This window comes from Engraulis encrasicolus, chromosome 23 (assembly GCF_034702125.1).
Source record: "Engraulis encrasicolus isolate BLACKSEA-1 chromosome 23, IST_EnEncr_1.0, whole genome shotgun sequence".
Lineage (NCBI taxonomy): Eukaryota > Metazoa > Chordata > Actinopteri > Clupeiformes > Engraulidae > Engraulis > Engraulis encrasicolus.
The window spans coordinates 41,378,692-41,392,831 of record NC_085879.1 but is presented as its reverse complement, the minus strand read 5'-3'; the positions used below and the strand labels follow the sequence as shown (position 1 = coordinate 41,392,831).

The 14,140-nt window shown below is 44.7% G+C and overlaps 1 long non-coding RNA gene across 1 annotated transcript; it reads left to right on the top strand.

Moving 5' to 3' along the window:
- Nucleotides 1-3,284: 3,284 nt before the first annotated feature.
- On the top strand, nt 3,285-8,264 carry LOC134439847 (uncharacterized). The gene is made up of 3 exons (XR_010032882.1): nt 3,285-3,918; nt 5,941-6,006; nt 8,019-8,264. It is a non-coding gene; the product is annotated as an uncharacterized LOC134439847 (long non-coding RNA).
- The last annotated feature ends 5,876 nt before the right edge of the window (nt 8,265-14,140 follow it).

Below are 14,140 nucleotides of genomic sequence, written 5' to 3'. Positions count from 1 at the left end.
CAGGCATGCCAAGGGCACAAACTACGTCATCCTACATTGTGGCCCTTGAAGGCCCCAATTTTCTTTCGTTTTTACTTTTCTACTTTTAGATTATTAAAGAAGAAGAACAACTTCTGCATCATCCATCTCACTTAGGTGACTATTCTGAAACAATAAAACTCTACAAGAGGAGGCGTGGAAAAGGGGGGGGGGGGGAGACCTTCAAAAATAAAAACAATGAATCAATGAGACAATAAGAAGTTGAGCGTGTTATTTGCAATAAACTCTCTCCTTAAAGTGTACCTCCGGGATTTTGGACACCAGACCTCATTTCCGAGTCAGCCAGGGTGTAAACAATGTGTCCAGAACGTTTTTTTCACATTCCATGCAGTCCTTGTGAATTCTCATATCCATGTTGCTAAGCTAGCGCAAGTGAACGGGAATGGGTAGCCTGCCCCCAAAAATAGTCTTATCCCGTTTAAACAACATTCAAAACAAAACCGTTATTATGCCATACTGCAAGTGTAAATGTTTGTCTTAGTAGAATGAAGTTTGAAATTAAACCAACCTTGCACTGCGTGGATTTTGCCATGTTGAGAGACTATTTTCTCGGGGTCGGCGGAATTTCACTTTGCTCTCTTCAGTTGTGATGTAGCCAACCCACCCACTGCAGGGACCCGCAAGAGACATGTAGCCTGCGTTAGTTCTGCCAGGGAGACTCAGAGCACCTGTGCATTTCGCAGAGCCAATCAGCGGCTTCCATTGCCTTTATAGCGACGTGTCTAAACTCTCCTTTCTTGCTGGCTTTAGGCATGGCCGGTCCGAAATCTGTGCGCGCCAAAACTTTGTTTACTGCAGTTAAATGTTTCCTTTATCGTAGTTTCAGGAGCATTATCGTGCTGTCACATCTCCCATCACTCCACTCACGCCCTTAATAGAAGGCTCCCGTACCGTTTCGCTTGTCCTCGAGGCTATTTTCATTTCGATTCAGCTTTAGGATCTCGCCATGTCTGGGCAGCTGGCTTCGGCGTCTTTATTACACTTCAGGGGTTTTGCTGGTGCTACGTTTTTCTCTCTATCACTAAGCGCTCTGTCCTACTATCACGTCGACTTCTGGTTCGGACGCCCGCAGGGATAGTAGATTTAGGAAGGTTGGCAGCGCTGCTTTCTGTGATCACATGTGCGTAAGTAAGCGAGGCTTGCCTCTCATCGTCGCTTAATATGTATTGCTTTCATCAACCTAGGCTATAGGTTCTCAGTTTATAGTCATGCGTTTACTTTCTTCTTCTTTGTCTCGTTTCCTGTTGCCGCCGTTTTTCTCCCCTCTGACTGCTTAAGTTAAATTGTGGAGTGCTCCCTGTAACGACTTACTAGTCGCGTTGCGTCCTCCTTGCCGACCTAGAAATATTCATAACTGACTCTTATGGTTGTCGTTTAACTGAACGCTCGTGCACTGGTCTGTAGCCTTCGTGGCGTGGTGGCAATGTGTTATGCGTCACGGTGCGTTATGTGTAGCTACTGGAGACGACGTTCGCCCTCTATTTTAGTCATGCAATTCACTCACGGGGTTCTTGTTCCTAAGGATCGGCTCGTCATCTCTATGGGAGCGGCTCATTGTTGACCTGCTACATTTTGTGTAATCCGTGTAGGCCTACTTATCTGTTTCTGGTGAGGTTGCCCATGCGGGGTCTCTGGAGTAGTGCCGGTGGAGTTATTCGCTGGCGCAGTGGCATTAGACCTACCTGATTAATGATGTGAACCAACTGGCTATATCTACATAATGATTTTATTTATTGCAGACATGATCTTAGTGTAGGGTCGGATTTTCCTCCTAGTTTTTATTTTCAGCTATTTATTATCTTGATTTTGATTTATTGCCTATTTTAGTTTGGCGATACTGTATTTCATGTTAATTCTTGTGCTTTCGTGTTTTTCTGTTGCCTTCACATCATATCGCGGTTGTTAGGCCTTCATGGCCCTCAGTCCTTCTATTTAGACCTGGCTGCTGGCTCTTTGGTCAACTGCCTTCTTTGTTTTATTCTCGAAAATACTTCTGCATAACTAGAGGTTTAGATCTATCATTTTCAGATGTGGGTACTCTGGCTCCTAGGTAAATTACTTTAAATATTCATAGCCGTGGCTATAGCACGCTCTGCTTTTCGCTCACGATTCAGAGATTTTGTGCCGTGGTTTCGCATGCCAGCACCCACGTTTCTCTCTCTCCGTGTGGCATGCTAATTAGCTCTGCCCATTGCCGGGACTCAGTATGCTTCTGCGCAGTAGCCTAATCTGTGGGATTAACCATGCATTAAAAAGATGTGTTGATAATGGCCATGTTCTTTCGTTCTAGGTTCACTACTGGCGATTGCACGCTGCATGTTCCGAGTACTCAGCTGTCAGAATTATCGCATCCACGTTTGCAGCTGGAGCCTTTCCACCAACGACGCATAGTATAGTATCTGTCCCTCTCTTTCCTCCGTCTCATAGGTTAATTCAATCAGCACTGCGCCGCTGCCTGGAGAACCGCGCGACTCCGCTTTCAACTGCTTGGTGGTGCATGGCTTCCCGTGGCTCACTTAGTTGTTGTCATGCAAATGGGCCCGGAATTCTTTTGGGGGTATCAACATGCCGTACAAGCATTAACTAGCTACACCCTTGTCTACATTTTAAGGGCGCACCTATTTAAGCGCATTTTATTTCAAATTATTGCAATTGCTTAACATATGATCGCTTTTTCTTTCACGTGCCAAGCATGACTCTACTACTCCTCGTACAGTGAGTCATCCATCTGAAGTAGGAGGACGAAATTGATGAATTGACTAAATTTGATACGAGTATCCAACCCTTTAACCATGCACAAGTTCCAGTTAACCTCTCTGCTCTCGTAGGCATGCCCAGGCCATCTACTGCACCAATGAATCAACCGTTGCAATTTGTTCTCGCTGCTAATTTCACCCGTTCTCTGTTATCTCGTGGCTGTCTCATTCTCCTCTCTGTGTACATGCTGCATTCCAGTTCTGTTAGCAAACCACAACGTCTGCCTAGTCGTGGCAAGGAAAGGAAATACTTGCCTAGCTATGGCAAACTCTCATTGTCGCTGACTGTAAACTCTATCCTTCCGTTCCAGGTGCTCAGATGGTCATGCTCGCCCACACGTCGGGGCCCATCGCTGCCCATGTGCCTTTCCTTCCTTCATGTATTTCCTTTATTTATCATAGGTTCAAAGGCCTGGTGCACTCTCAATATGTCCTCAGAAGGCCTACAGGGTGTCATTTGGGATCCGGCTTTATGCTCAGTGACCCTGACTACCATATTTCATTTTCACTCATCTCTATTTCTCCCATAGGGTAGAACATCTAAGTCTGATACTCTCGAGACTGGCGTAATGGCTACTTTGCACATCACTGCGCCTCTTTCGGTCCTCATGCTCTATACTGCACTACTTTTCCCCTTGATTCAACACTTCTCAGTCCTCACCACCCACCGGCAGGTGCATGTTTCTGGTCTTTAACTCCAAGACCTGAAATTTCAATACGCCTTCAATTCGTACGATGTTAGGCATTCAATTTTATGAGCGCAGCTGGGATCCAGGTCACCCATAGTCTAGTCTCTGCACCTCTATTCACCTCTTAAAAGTCTTAGCCTATTCCATGCCAACGCAACTGTTACGCTACCCATCACCCTCCACATCTCCTATGACCAGCGATTGGTTCAGAGTTCACTTGGGTTCGGTGGTAGAAAAATGGGGTCTGCCCAGACGTGGCTACACGAGCCATTCATTCCGCATCGGAGCTGCCTCTACCGCCGCGGAGAAGGGTATGGCCGACTCCTCCATCAAGCGCCTGGGGAGATGGTCCTCGTCGGCTTTCGAGTCCTACATCAGGCCCAACCCCAGATTGGTCCTTGAAGCTCAAATCTCGCTCTCTAGCAGTCGATAAGGTAACCTCCCCGTCACGTAGAGGTTGGTTTTGGCTCTCGGCACGGTAACCATTCACACGCGCTCGCTGCGCCATTTAGCGCTTGTCACGCACCGTTCTCTGTGAGAGCATCTGTCTGCCTTATTTTCTTTCTGTTTATGTGTTTGTCTATCTTGTATGTCTCAGCCCCCGTGAGGCTCAATCACAGTTTCCTTCGTAGTCACGCGCACGCTGCGCCAATTAGAGTTATCTCTCACTGCTCTCCTAGAGAGCGCTTGTCTGCCTTGTCCGTTATTTCCTTCTGTGTCGTACGTCAATTTCCTTAGTGTTTACTGCCCCCGTGAGGCAAATCACTGCTTCCTCATGGGCACGCGCACGCAGCGCCGATTAGAGCTTATCTCGCATCGCTCTCCGAGAGAGCGCATGCATGCTTTGTCCGTTATTTTCTTTCTGTTTTATATGTCTGTCTATCTATTTCTCTGCCCCCGAGGGGCTCAATCACTGCTTCCTTAGTAGGCACGCGCACGCAGCGCCGATTAGAGTTAATCTCTCAATGCTCTCCGTGAGAGCGCCTGTCTGCCTTGTTCGTTATTTTCCTCCTGTGTTGTATGTCAATTTCCCTAAATGTTTTACCGCCCCCGTGAGGCAAATCACTGCTTCCTTAGTAGGCACGCGCACGCAGCGCCGATTAGAGTTAAATAAAAAAAAAAAATTTTTTTTAAAAAAGAACGCGCACGCAGCGCCGATTAGAGTTAAATAAAAAAAAAAAATTTTTTTTAAAAAAGAACGCGCACGCAGCGCCGATTAGAGTTTATCTCACTCTGCTCTCCGAGAGAGCGCCTGTCTGCCTTGTTCGTTATTTTCCTCCTGTGTTGTATGTCAATTTTCCTAAATGTTTTACTGCCCCCGTGAGGCAAATCACTGCTTCCTTAATAGGCACGCGCACGCAGCGCCGATTAGAGTTAAAAAAAAAAAAAAAAAAACGCGCACGCAGCGCCGATTAGAGTTAAAAAAAAAACAAAACAAAAAACGCGCACGCACTCAAGAGAGCGCCTGTCTGTCTCGTACGTTATTTTCTTTCTGTCTCGTATGTCTGCCTATCTGTATTTCACTGCCCCCGTGAGGCTCAATCACTGCTCCCTTCGTAGCCACGCGCACGCTGCGCCGACTAGAATTTATCTGCACTGCTCTCGTAAGAGCGCCCCTCTGCTCTGTCAGCCGTTTCCTGTTCTGTAAGCCTGTGTCTTGTCTTTTCCTGCCCCCGTGCGGTGCATTCGAGTAATCGCTCCTCATAACGGAGCCCGAGACTCTGCACTCTGTTTCAGCGCTCTACGAGAGTGCCAAATATTGCCTGCACTCCGCTAAACTCTGTCTGTCTGCTGCTGTCCGCCGATTAGAGCTTATCTTGCATCGCTCTCCGAGAGAGCGCCTATATGCCTTGTTCGTTATTTTCTTTCTGTTCTACATGTCTGTCTATCTATTTCTCTGCCCCCGAGGGGCTCAATCACTGCTTCTTAGTAGACATGCGCACGCTGCGCCGATTAGAGTCTCTCCCTGCCCCCGTGTGGCGCATTCGTGTAAATGCTCCTTATAACGGAGCCCGCGCCTTGCTGGCGCGTTTCTAGCTCAAGCTCATGCGGCCCCAGCTGTAGCATTATATGCCGCAATCGGGTGCTGCTTTACAATTCACAAGCACTCAAAGCGGTCTGTACCACGTTAGTTATGGCCGAAAGTACTCTATTTCACGTTTTCGAAATGTGGCCATGCAAATTCTTATCGAATAGCCCTGCTATAGGTTATTACAAGTGTGCCACTCTCCGTGAGGGCTCTTGCTTTGTGTTTACATGTACTGCCCTCTGTGAGGGCGCCCTGTATAAGTGCATAAGTGCCCTGCATAAGTGCCCAAGCTGCAACCACTGGTGGTGGTGTAGGGGATTTCCATGTCCCCTTCTTCATGTGGCCGCAGGGGCCTGCCTGTTCCTGCCCATGGTTTTTGCAGTGTTTCATGTTTGTCTCATTTATTTGTCCTCCTAAAAGGCTCTAGGTGGGTTCCAGTCGTCGCCTACGGTGGGTCACGCGTCTCCTCTTGTCCTTGTTCTCTCTTTTGGGGGTAAGTTGCGTTATTTTCTCATGATTTCAATCGTCATCGGCAGTATTACAATCCAGCATGCCCTCCTTAGTTTTGGGGGTTAAAAGTCCAGTTCCTGCTGCACGGCTACGGCAGTCTCTACTGGATCCGCCAGCGCAAGACCCGGGCTGATGATTGGACCTACGTCAAATACTGTCTACTTATGCCAATTCTATTGTCAACTACAGTCCCAGGAAAAAGTTTGTACACCCTTTGACATTTCTTACATTTCAGTCAAAATTTATCATAAAACATGGTCTGATCTTCCCGGAAATCTCAAGAATGAACAATCGGAGTCTGATTTCATTAATTCCACACAAACGTTTACATGTTATCATATTTTTATTGCCCCAATAAAAAAACATTCATAGGACAGCAAGGCATAAGTAAGAACACCCTTGCATTAAATAGGTTTTAACCCTCAGTTAGTTGCAATATCCTCAACCAGACTTGTCCTGTAGTTGCCGATCAGATTAACAAAACAATCTGGATGTATCTTGTCTCCCTCTTCTTTAGAGAACTGCCTCTCGTCAGCAAGGTTTCTGGGATGTCTGGAGTGCATAGCTTTATTGACTTCATGCCATATAATCTCAATTGTTTTTAGTCAGGGCTTTGACTGGAATATTACAGAATGTTTATTTCATTGTTATGAAGCCATTCTAATGTCGATTTGCTTCTAAAGTATGGGTTATTGTCACATTTCAGCACCCATCCTCTTATGTGCTTCAACTGTGTGACAGACTTCATGTTTTTTTCTGTAAAATATCACAATAAACTTGAGTTCATTGCTCCACTGATAATAGCAAACTTTCAAAGGCCTGAGGCAGCAAGGTAGCCGCATATAATGATGCTCCCGCCACCATACTCAGAAGTGGAGATGTAACCAAGAATAACTAAAAATGGGGTTCATTCTGCTTATCTAAAATGAATGGGGTTTCTGTCCAAAAAAATATTGCTGCACCTTTGAAGTTTGCGAAAAAGCATTTATATGCTTCATAAAATTACTGCTAAATATTCTGTAGACCAACGTTGAAACCAAAGTTGAATTTTTCAGGGGAACACATAGTATCATGTTTGGAGGAGAACTGGAGAACCACACCTTCACCAAAACATCATCTCCACCTTTGAGTATGGTGGCGGGAGCATCATTTTATGCGGCTACTTTGGTGCCTCAGGCCCTTGTCAGATTGCTATTATCAGTGGAACAATGAACTCAGAAGTTTATTGAGATATTTTACAGAAAACATGCGAGATAGTCTGTCACACAGTTGAGGCACACAAGAAGATGGGTGCTGAAATGGGACAACAACCCATATTTTAGAGGCAATTGACTTTTGAATTGCTTCATAACAATGAAATACACATTCTGGAATAGCCCAGTCAAAGCTCTGACAAAAAACATTTCAGATTATATGGCATGAAGTCAAGAAAGCTTTTCACTCCAGATATCCCAGAAACCTTGCTAAAGAAGGGCAGTTTTCTAAAGAAGAGGGAGTCAAGATACATCCAGATTGTTTTGTTAATCTGATCTGCAACTACAGGAAACATCTGGTTGAGGTTATTGCGATAAACTTAGGGTTAAAACCTATTGAATGCAAGGGTGTACTTACTTATGCCTTTCTGTCCTGTGAATGTTTACATCTTATGGCCAATGAAAATATGTAAACTTGTAAATGTTTGGGTTGAACGAGTTAAAGCAGACTCTGGTTGTTGCTTCTTGTGATTTCCGGGAAGATCAGACCATGCTTTATGACCAATTTTGACAGAAATGTAAGAAATTTCAAAGGGTGTACAAACTTTTTCCTGGGACTGTATGTTAACAACATTAAATTGTTAAATACGAATTTATCTCTCTGAGTCTTAATGGCAGAAATGTAGCCTGCGTTAGTTCTGCCAGGGAGACTCAGAGCACCTGTGCATTTCGCAGAGCCAATCAGCGGCTGCCATTGCCTTTATAGCGACGTGTCTAAACTCTCCTTTCTTGCTGGCTTTAGGCATGGCCGGTCCGAAATCTCCTCCTCCATCCCCACCGCCACCAGTTGGGTCCAGTCTTCCTGTCCGGGGGGTTAAAAGTCCAGTTCCTGCTGCACGGCTACGGCAGGCTCTACTGGATCCGCCAGCGCAAGACCCGGGCTGATGATTGGACCTACGCCAAATACTGTCTACTTATGCCAATTCTATTGTCAACTATGTTAACAACATTAAATTGTTAAATACGAATTTATCTCTCTGAGTCTTAATGGCAGAAATTGCAAATCAAGGCTAGTTCTACAACTGCTTTCGGATCGAATAGTGGATTAAAACCCAACGACATCGCACCATGGTACATCAGTGTGTATATACCAACTGCAATAATAAAGCCCACAGATGGGTATCGGCAAGTTTCCATTGGTTTCCAGTGAAAGATGTTGAAAGAACCAAACTCTGGCTCCTAGCTGCAGGGCTGCTACATCAACACACCGATGGAGACGCTCCGTAAGCTACCCCGGTGCTTTGCAGTGACCATTTCAGTCCCGACGACTTCACAAAGTCCTTCTCGAAGTCTAATACCTACACGGAAAACTCTAAAAGTGTCCGCGGTGCCAACCGCATTCCCAGATCTACATTTTGTGGCACGCACCAACAGTCTCCGAAGAACAGGTTTGTTGCTATGCTTTCTGCTTCTATGATGGTAGCCCAGTGGTATAATGGCTTCGCCTACGTTAGCCAAAACTTGGGCTAGAAGTTACCCTTTTGGATTGGCATGTTGTAATGCTTTACTGTTATTTTGTGTAATTGCTGTGACAAATGGTATTAGACATGACTTGCCGTATTCCTATCATAAGTTACGCAACGCTATGTGATCTGGCTTGACATTGTGGAATATGTCACTCGTAACTCTAGTTGTTATTACAGGGAATGTTTTTTGAGACGAGATGGAATGGAAGGATGAAAGGGATTTAGAAGAGATGGGTGCACTGTTCTGTTCGCCAACATCTAATGCTCTGTAGACACACGGGTCATCTAGTAACAACTAAACATTGTCATGGCATATTCAATGTTACGAAAGGTTGACAAAGTCGGACAGAAAGCATTACTCTTGGTGTTTGCGAGCGAGGTCAGGGAGAGGGGAATAACGTTCACTTTTGCAAACTTTTTGGATTTGCATGTTGTAATGCTTTACTGTTATTTTGTGTAATTGCTATAACAAATGGCATTAGAAATGATTTGCCGTATGGACTCATACGTTACGCAACGCTATGTGATCTGGCTTGACATTGTGAAATATGTCACTCGTAGCTCTAGTTATTATTACATGGAATGTTTTTTTGAGACGAGATGGAATGGGAGGATGAAAGGGAGAAGAGTGTGCGTTCTGTTCGCCAACATGCTGTGTAGACACACGGGTCATCTAGTAACAACCAAACATTGTTATGGCATATGTTTCAATGTTACGAAAGGTTGACAAAGTCGGAAAGAAAGCATTACTCTAGATGTTTGCGAGCGAGGTCAGGGAGAGGGGAAAACCGTTCAGTTTTACAAACTCCAAAGATGTTGGAGTTCGCTCTATGGAAAAGTTATGGATGTGTCAAACGAAGCTAGGATTTGTACTAGGAATATCACTCCGCGGCTGTCAAGCTTTCAAACCGGAACACAAATTGCTGATGGTGATCAAACATGATTGCAATGTTGGTTTAATTTCAAACTTCATTCTATCAAGACAAGTATTTACACTTGCAGTCTGGCATAATAATGGGGTTGTTTTGAATGTTGTTGCAACTGGATAAGACTATTTTTGGGGGCAGGCTACCCATTCCCGTTCACTTGCGCTAGCTTAGCAACATGGATATGAGAATTCACAAGGACTGCATGGAATGTGAAAAAAACGTTCTGGACACATTGTTTACATCCTGGCTGACTCGGAAATGAGGTCTGGTGTCCAAAATCCCGGAGGTACACTTTAATGAGCACGTCCTCTGTTAATGAATGGGTAGAGGCTGCGAGTAGTAGACTATAATGGTGTGCTCACTGGCATTCACAGACACTTACGGGCCTCTCCTCCCGTGAGGCATCTGGGCGGAAGAGAGTGAAGGAGATCGATACCCTCACGTAAAACAATATTGATTATTAGAGATGCACCGGATCCGGATCCGGTTCCAGATCCGACAGGATAATAGGGTTTTCCACAGGATCCGGATCCGGCAGGATCTTAAGCAGTGGATCCGGTATCCGGCAGTTATCTAAAAATCAGGATCTGGTGCATCTCTTTTTACGTAGCCTAGGCTGTTCAGTCAGTCTTCGGAAGCGGCCATTGCAGGCAGTTTGGCAGCAAGCCAATGAGTCAAAAAAATAGTTTGAGCCAACATAATAAAAAAGGGCCCACGTGTGCGAATAGACTATGTGTTTCAACCCTTTTGGGATCAGGATCCGGTATCCGGTTCGGGATCTGGCAGGATCTTAAGCAGTGGATCCGGTATCCGGCAGGATCCTAAAAATCAGGATCCGGTGCATCTCTATTGATTATACAGCATGTTGCTGACAACAGGGATGAAGCCCATACACACGCAAGGATATGGACACAAAGTCACCCATACGCCGCAGCATCAGGGATAAATAGAACTCCTTCAAGGGGACTCTCTCCCAAAACTCCACACTATTGAGACCGATTTACAATCCTGCCTCCCTGTCCATTGCTGCCAACACAGTACTCACACCTACCAATCAGACATCCACACAGGTCTGCCAGAGGGGACAAAGCTCTCCCTCCACAGCTGTCCTGCTCTAATGACTTACTCGAAGTAGTGCAAGCTCCCGAGGGAAGGAGAGGGAGAGAGGGGGGTGATGGAGGCAGAGAAAGTGAGAGAAGAAGATAATTATAGAAATAGCCTGAAAAAAAAGGGAAGGAAAAATAGAGGGAAGAAGAAGAGGAGGAAAGAGAGAGGGTGATGCACAGCTAATGCCACTATTGTATGGATTAAATGATTTGTTTGTTTTTAGTGGATTATCTAAGACGCATATTCATTGCGTTATTTATACATTAGCAGTGGTTGTACCACCTGCCTGAGCCCAAATGTGGTGGTAGCCTACACCTGTCTAAGCCCAAAAAACATAATTGACTCACACACATTAGTCAAGTTCATTATGTATTGTTGCTGGATTTTTATGGGGATTTGGAAAACTATACATTTTTGAAAAGTAGATAGTATAAGCAATCAGAAAAACAATGTTTCCATTTGCACAGGTGGCGGCCATCTTGGATTTTTCAAAATGGCGTCCGAAAAACCTATATTTTGTCATTTCTCAGCTTCTGAAAAACATTGATTTTTAACTGCTTCACCAACATTTTCAGGGTCACTGAATCTAATGGTGTTAGTTTTATTGTTGTCAGACATTTTGTTACCACACCAATTTATTTGAACTATTGATTTATAGTATTTATGAGTAGATGGCCCACCATTTAAAACATCCCAGCTTGAATGTGCAAAACTGGTACAGTTTACATGTCCACCATTTTGCTGTACATTTACAGGCTTGCCTGTGCAAATCTCACAGCTACATTGTATCCAGTATACGGAGCAGCGCCACATAGTGAATGTTTTGAGTGTCAACAGGTGTTCAATTTTTTCATTTGGGGGAATCCTTCAGCATGCATGCATTTTCTGTATGATAATACTGGAAACTGACTGCAAGACAGAGTGACAAATCAATTGGTGTTATTAATATTATTAATGCACATACGAGCATGTCATTAACTGGTGTTGGTGAGTGTGCTTTAGTGTAACAGTGAGGGTTCTGTTTGCTGTTTGTTCTGGTTATATTCATGGGTGAAGAACATCGAGGTGAACAAGAGACATGTCAAGCCCATGACCTCATTAACTGGAAGCTGTGTATTCTATGCCAGTCTGATGATGCCAAGACGGTGGTTCTGGTCCAGAATCCAAGATTAGACGCTAATGGACATGTACGAGAAGTAGTTCAAGAGAGGGTCAGTCTGAGTGATTGGGACCATGTTAAATCCAAAGACGACTGCAGAACTGCACAGCTGAGACACCAGGGACACAGAAAGTAGTCTAGCATCTCTCCTGTCACTCAGGTGCAACCAACAAGGTTCAAATACAGCATGCAAGCAACCAACATGCACATCATTTCTACAGGACGGTGCACAGCCAAGAAGCGTGGCAAGAAGAGAGGATGAACAGAAATGGATGACCCAGGCCCCTCAACATCTAATTCTTCTCCACTCCACTCGTCAAGAAACAAAGCTCCATCTGCCAAAAGGCCGATGGTGAACTACTTTATCTGGTCAGAACTGCAAATGCTGGAAAATCTCCAAAGGCTGCTTTGGAACAGTCCCAGAATCTCACACTCAAAACTAGACTGAACACCCGCATCTCAGCAGATGATGCACATGCAATTGATGTATGATATCACAAAGATTGTGGGACAAAACATGTGTCATGTACGGCGAGACTCAGGCCTGACAGAAATACAACTCTCCAAGAAGCCTTGACGTTAACATGTCTGCTTGAGCTGATCAACCGTATTGATGTGGAAACACAAAACAAAGCATGGACATCATTGAAAAAAATGTATGTCAACATGCTTGATTCAGAAGCCTTGGAGAATCATGAACTTGCATTCAGTAGAAAGTGGCCAAAAGAGAGACACACCCTTGCTAGTCTGTACAATTCAGCTGGGACATCATTTCTGTTGCTGGATAATTGTATGGCATCTGTTCCCTGGCCTGTCTTGGTGAAGGTTGCAATGTTTGTCCTTGTCACCTGTGCTGCTTTGTAAATTGCTTTCATGTTATCATATTCATCAGTTGTCATTGCAGCATGAACCATGTCTTCTTCACATGCTTCTGGATAGTAGGGACTTTTGACCTCTTTAGGTCATTTAGAACAGACAGATTTCAGTTATGGTAAGACTGTGAGGATTCTCCTTTTCAGCCACTTTCTACTGAATGCAATATTTGTGATATTGGACAGCAATTGAATGTGCATCATCTGCTGAGATGCTGGTGGTCATTCTTGTTTTCAGGGTGGGATTCTGGGACTTTACAGCCTTTAGAGTTTTACTGCCATTTGCAGTTTTGACCTAATGAAGCAGTTCACTATCGTCCTTTTGGTAGAAGAAGCATGGTTTCTTATCGAGTGGACTCGTACGAAATCTTGTGGATAGTGGAGAAGAATCAGATGCTGAGGTGCCTGGGTCAGTCATTTTTCAGTCATTTTTCGAGACTTGGTCTGACCAAGTCCATAACAATTAACATTTCCCAAACGGCATGGTTGATCTGCCTCCTTAGGTTTGCTACTGGTTGACTGTTGTCCGACCAAGTGAGTGGAGTTCCCTTTTTTTTTTTTTAGATCAGAAACAATATTTACATTTCTCTTGGTCTGCCTAGAAGCAGTGCAGAAGGTGCTGCATCACTGGGAGGTTGTGGCCTGTCTAGTGCAGTTCTGCAGTCGTCTTTTGATTTTAACATAGCCCCCATCACTCAGACTGGCCCCCTCTTGAACTACTTCCAGTACATGTCCATCGGCGTCTAATCTTGGATTCTGGACCAGAACCACCTTTTGGCATCGTCAGACTGGCATAAAACACACAGCTTCCAGTTAATGAGCTCATAAGTAAGGGTTAACGTTCGGCGAGAAGGTCGCTACCGTGGAATAGCAGCACGACAGAGAGAATCTTTAGACCCCGACGCGGAGTGGAGGGGTCTTGTTCTCTCTGAAGTGCTGCTATTCCACAAAGCGACCGACTCGCCGAAAGTTAACCCGCTTATTATATGGATATACTTAAATGATTCACACATGGCGGGGACATTTCTGTAGGCCTATTTAATGTTAAGATTGTTGCTGCGCAAAACAAAACAGTGCCGTTGTGGAACACTGCTAAGCAAGGACAACAGGTGTTGTCTATCACAGCAGCTGATTAGAGTCTTGTTGAAAAGTCGCTTTAGCAGTGAAAAGTCTTGTTGCCATTGACAGCGGTCTGTTATAGACCAACCCGTCCGTTATCGAAAAATAACAGACGTGCGAACGTTGGGGAGCCCCGTTGAAATGAATGGAGCATTCGACCGATTACGTCACAACCATATAATAATGCTTGATAATGCCTCTTGTTCACCTCG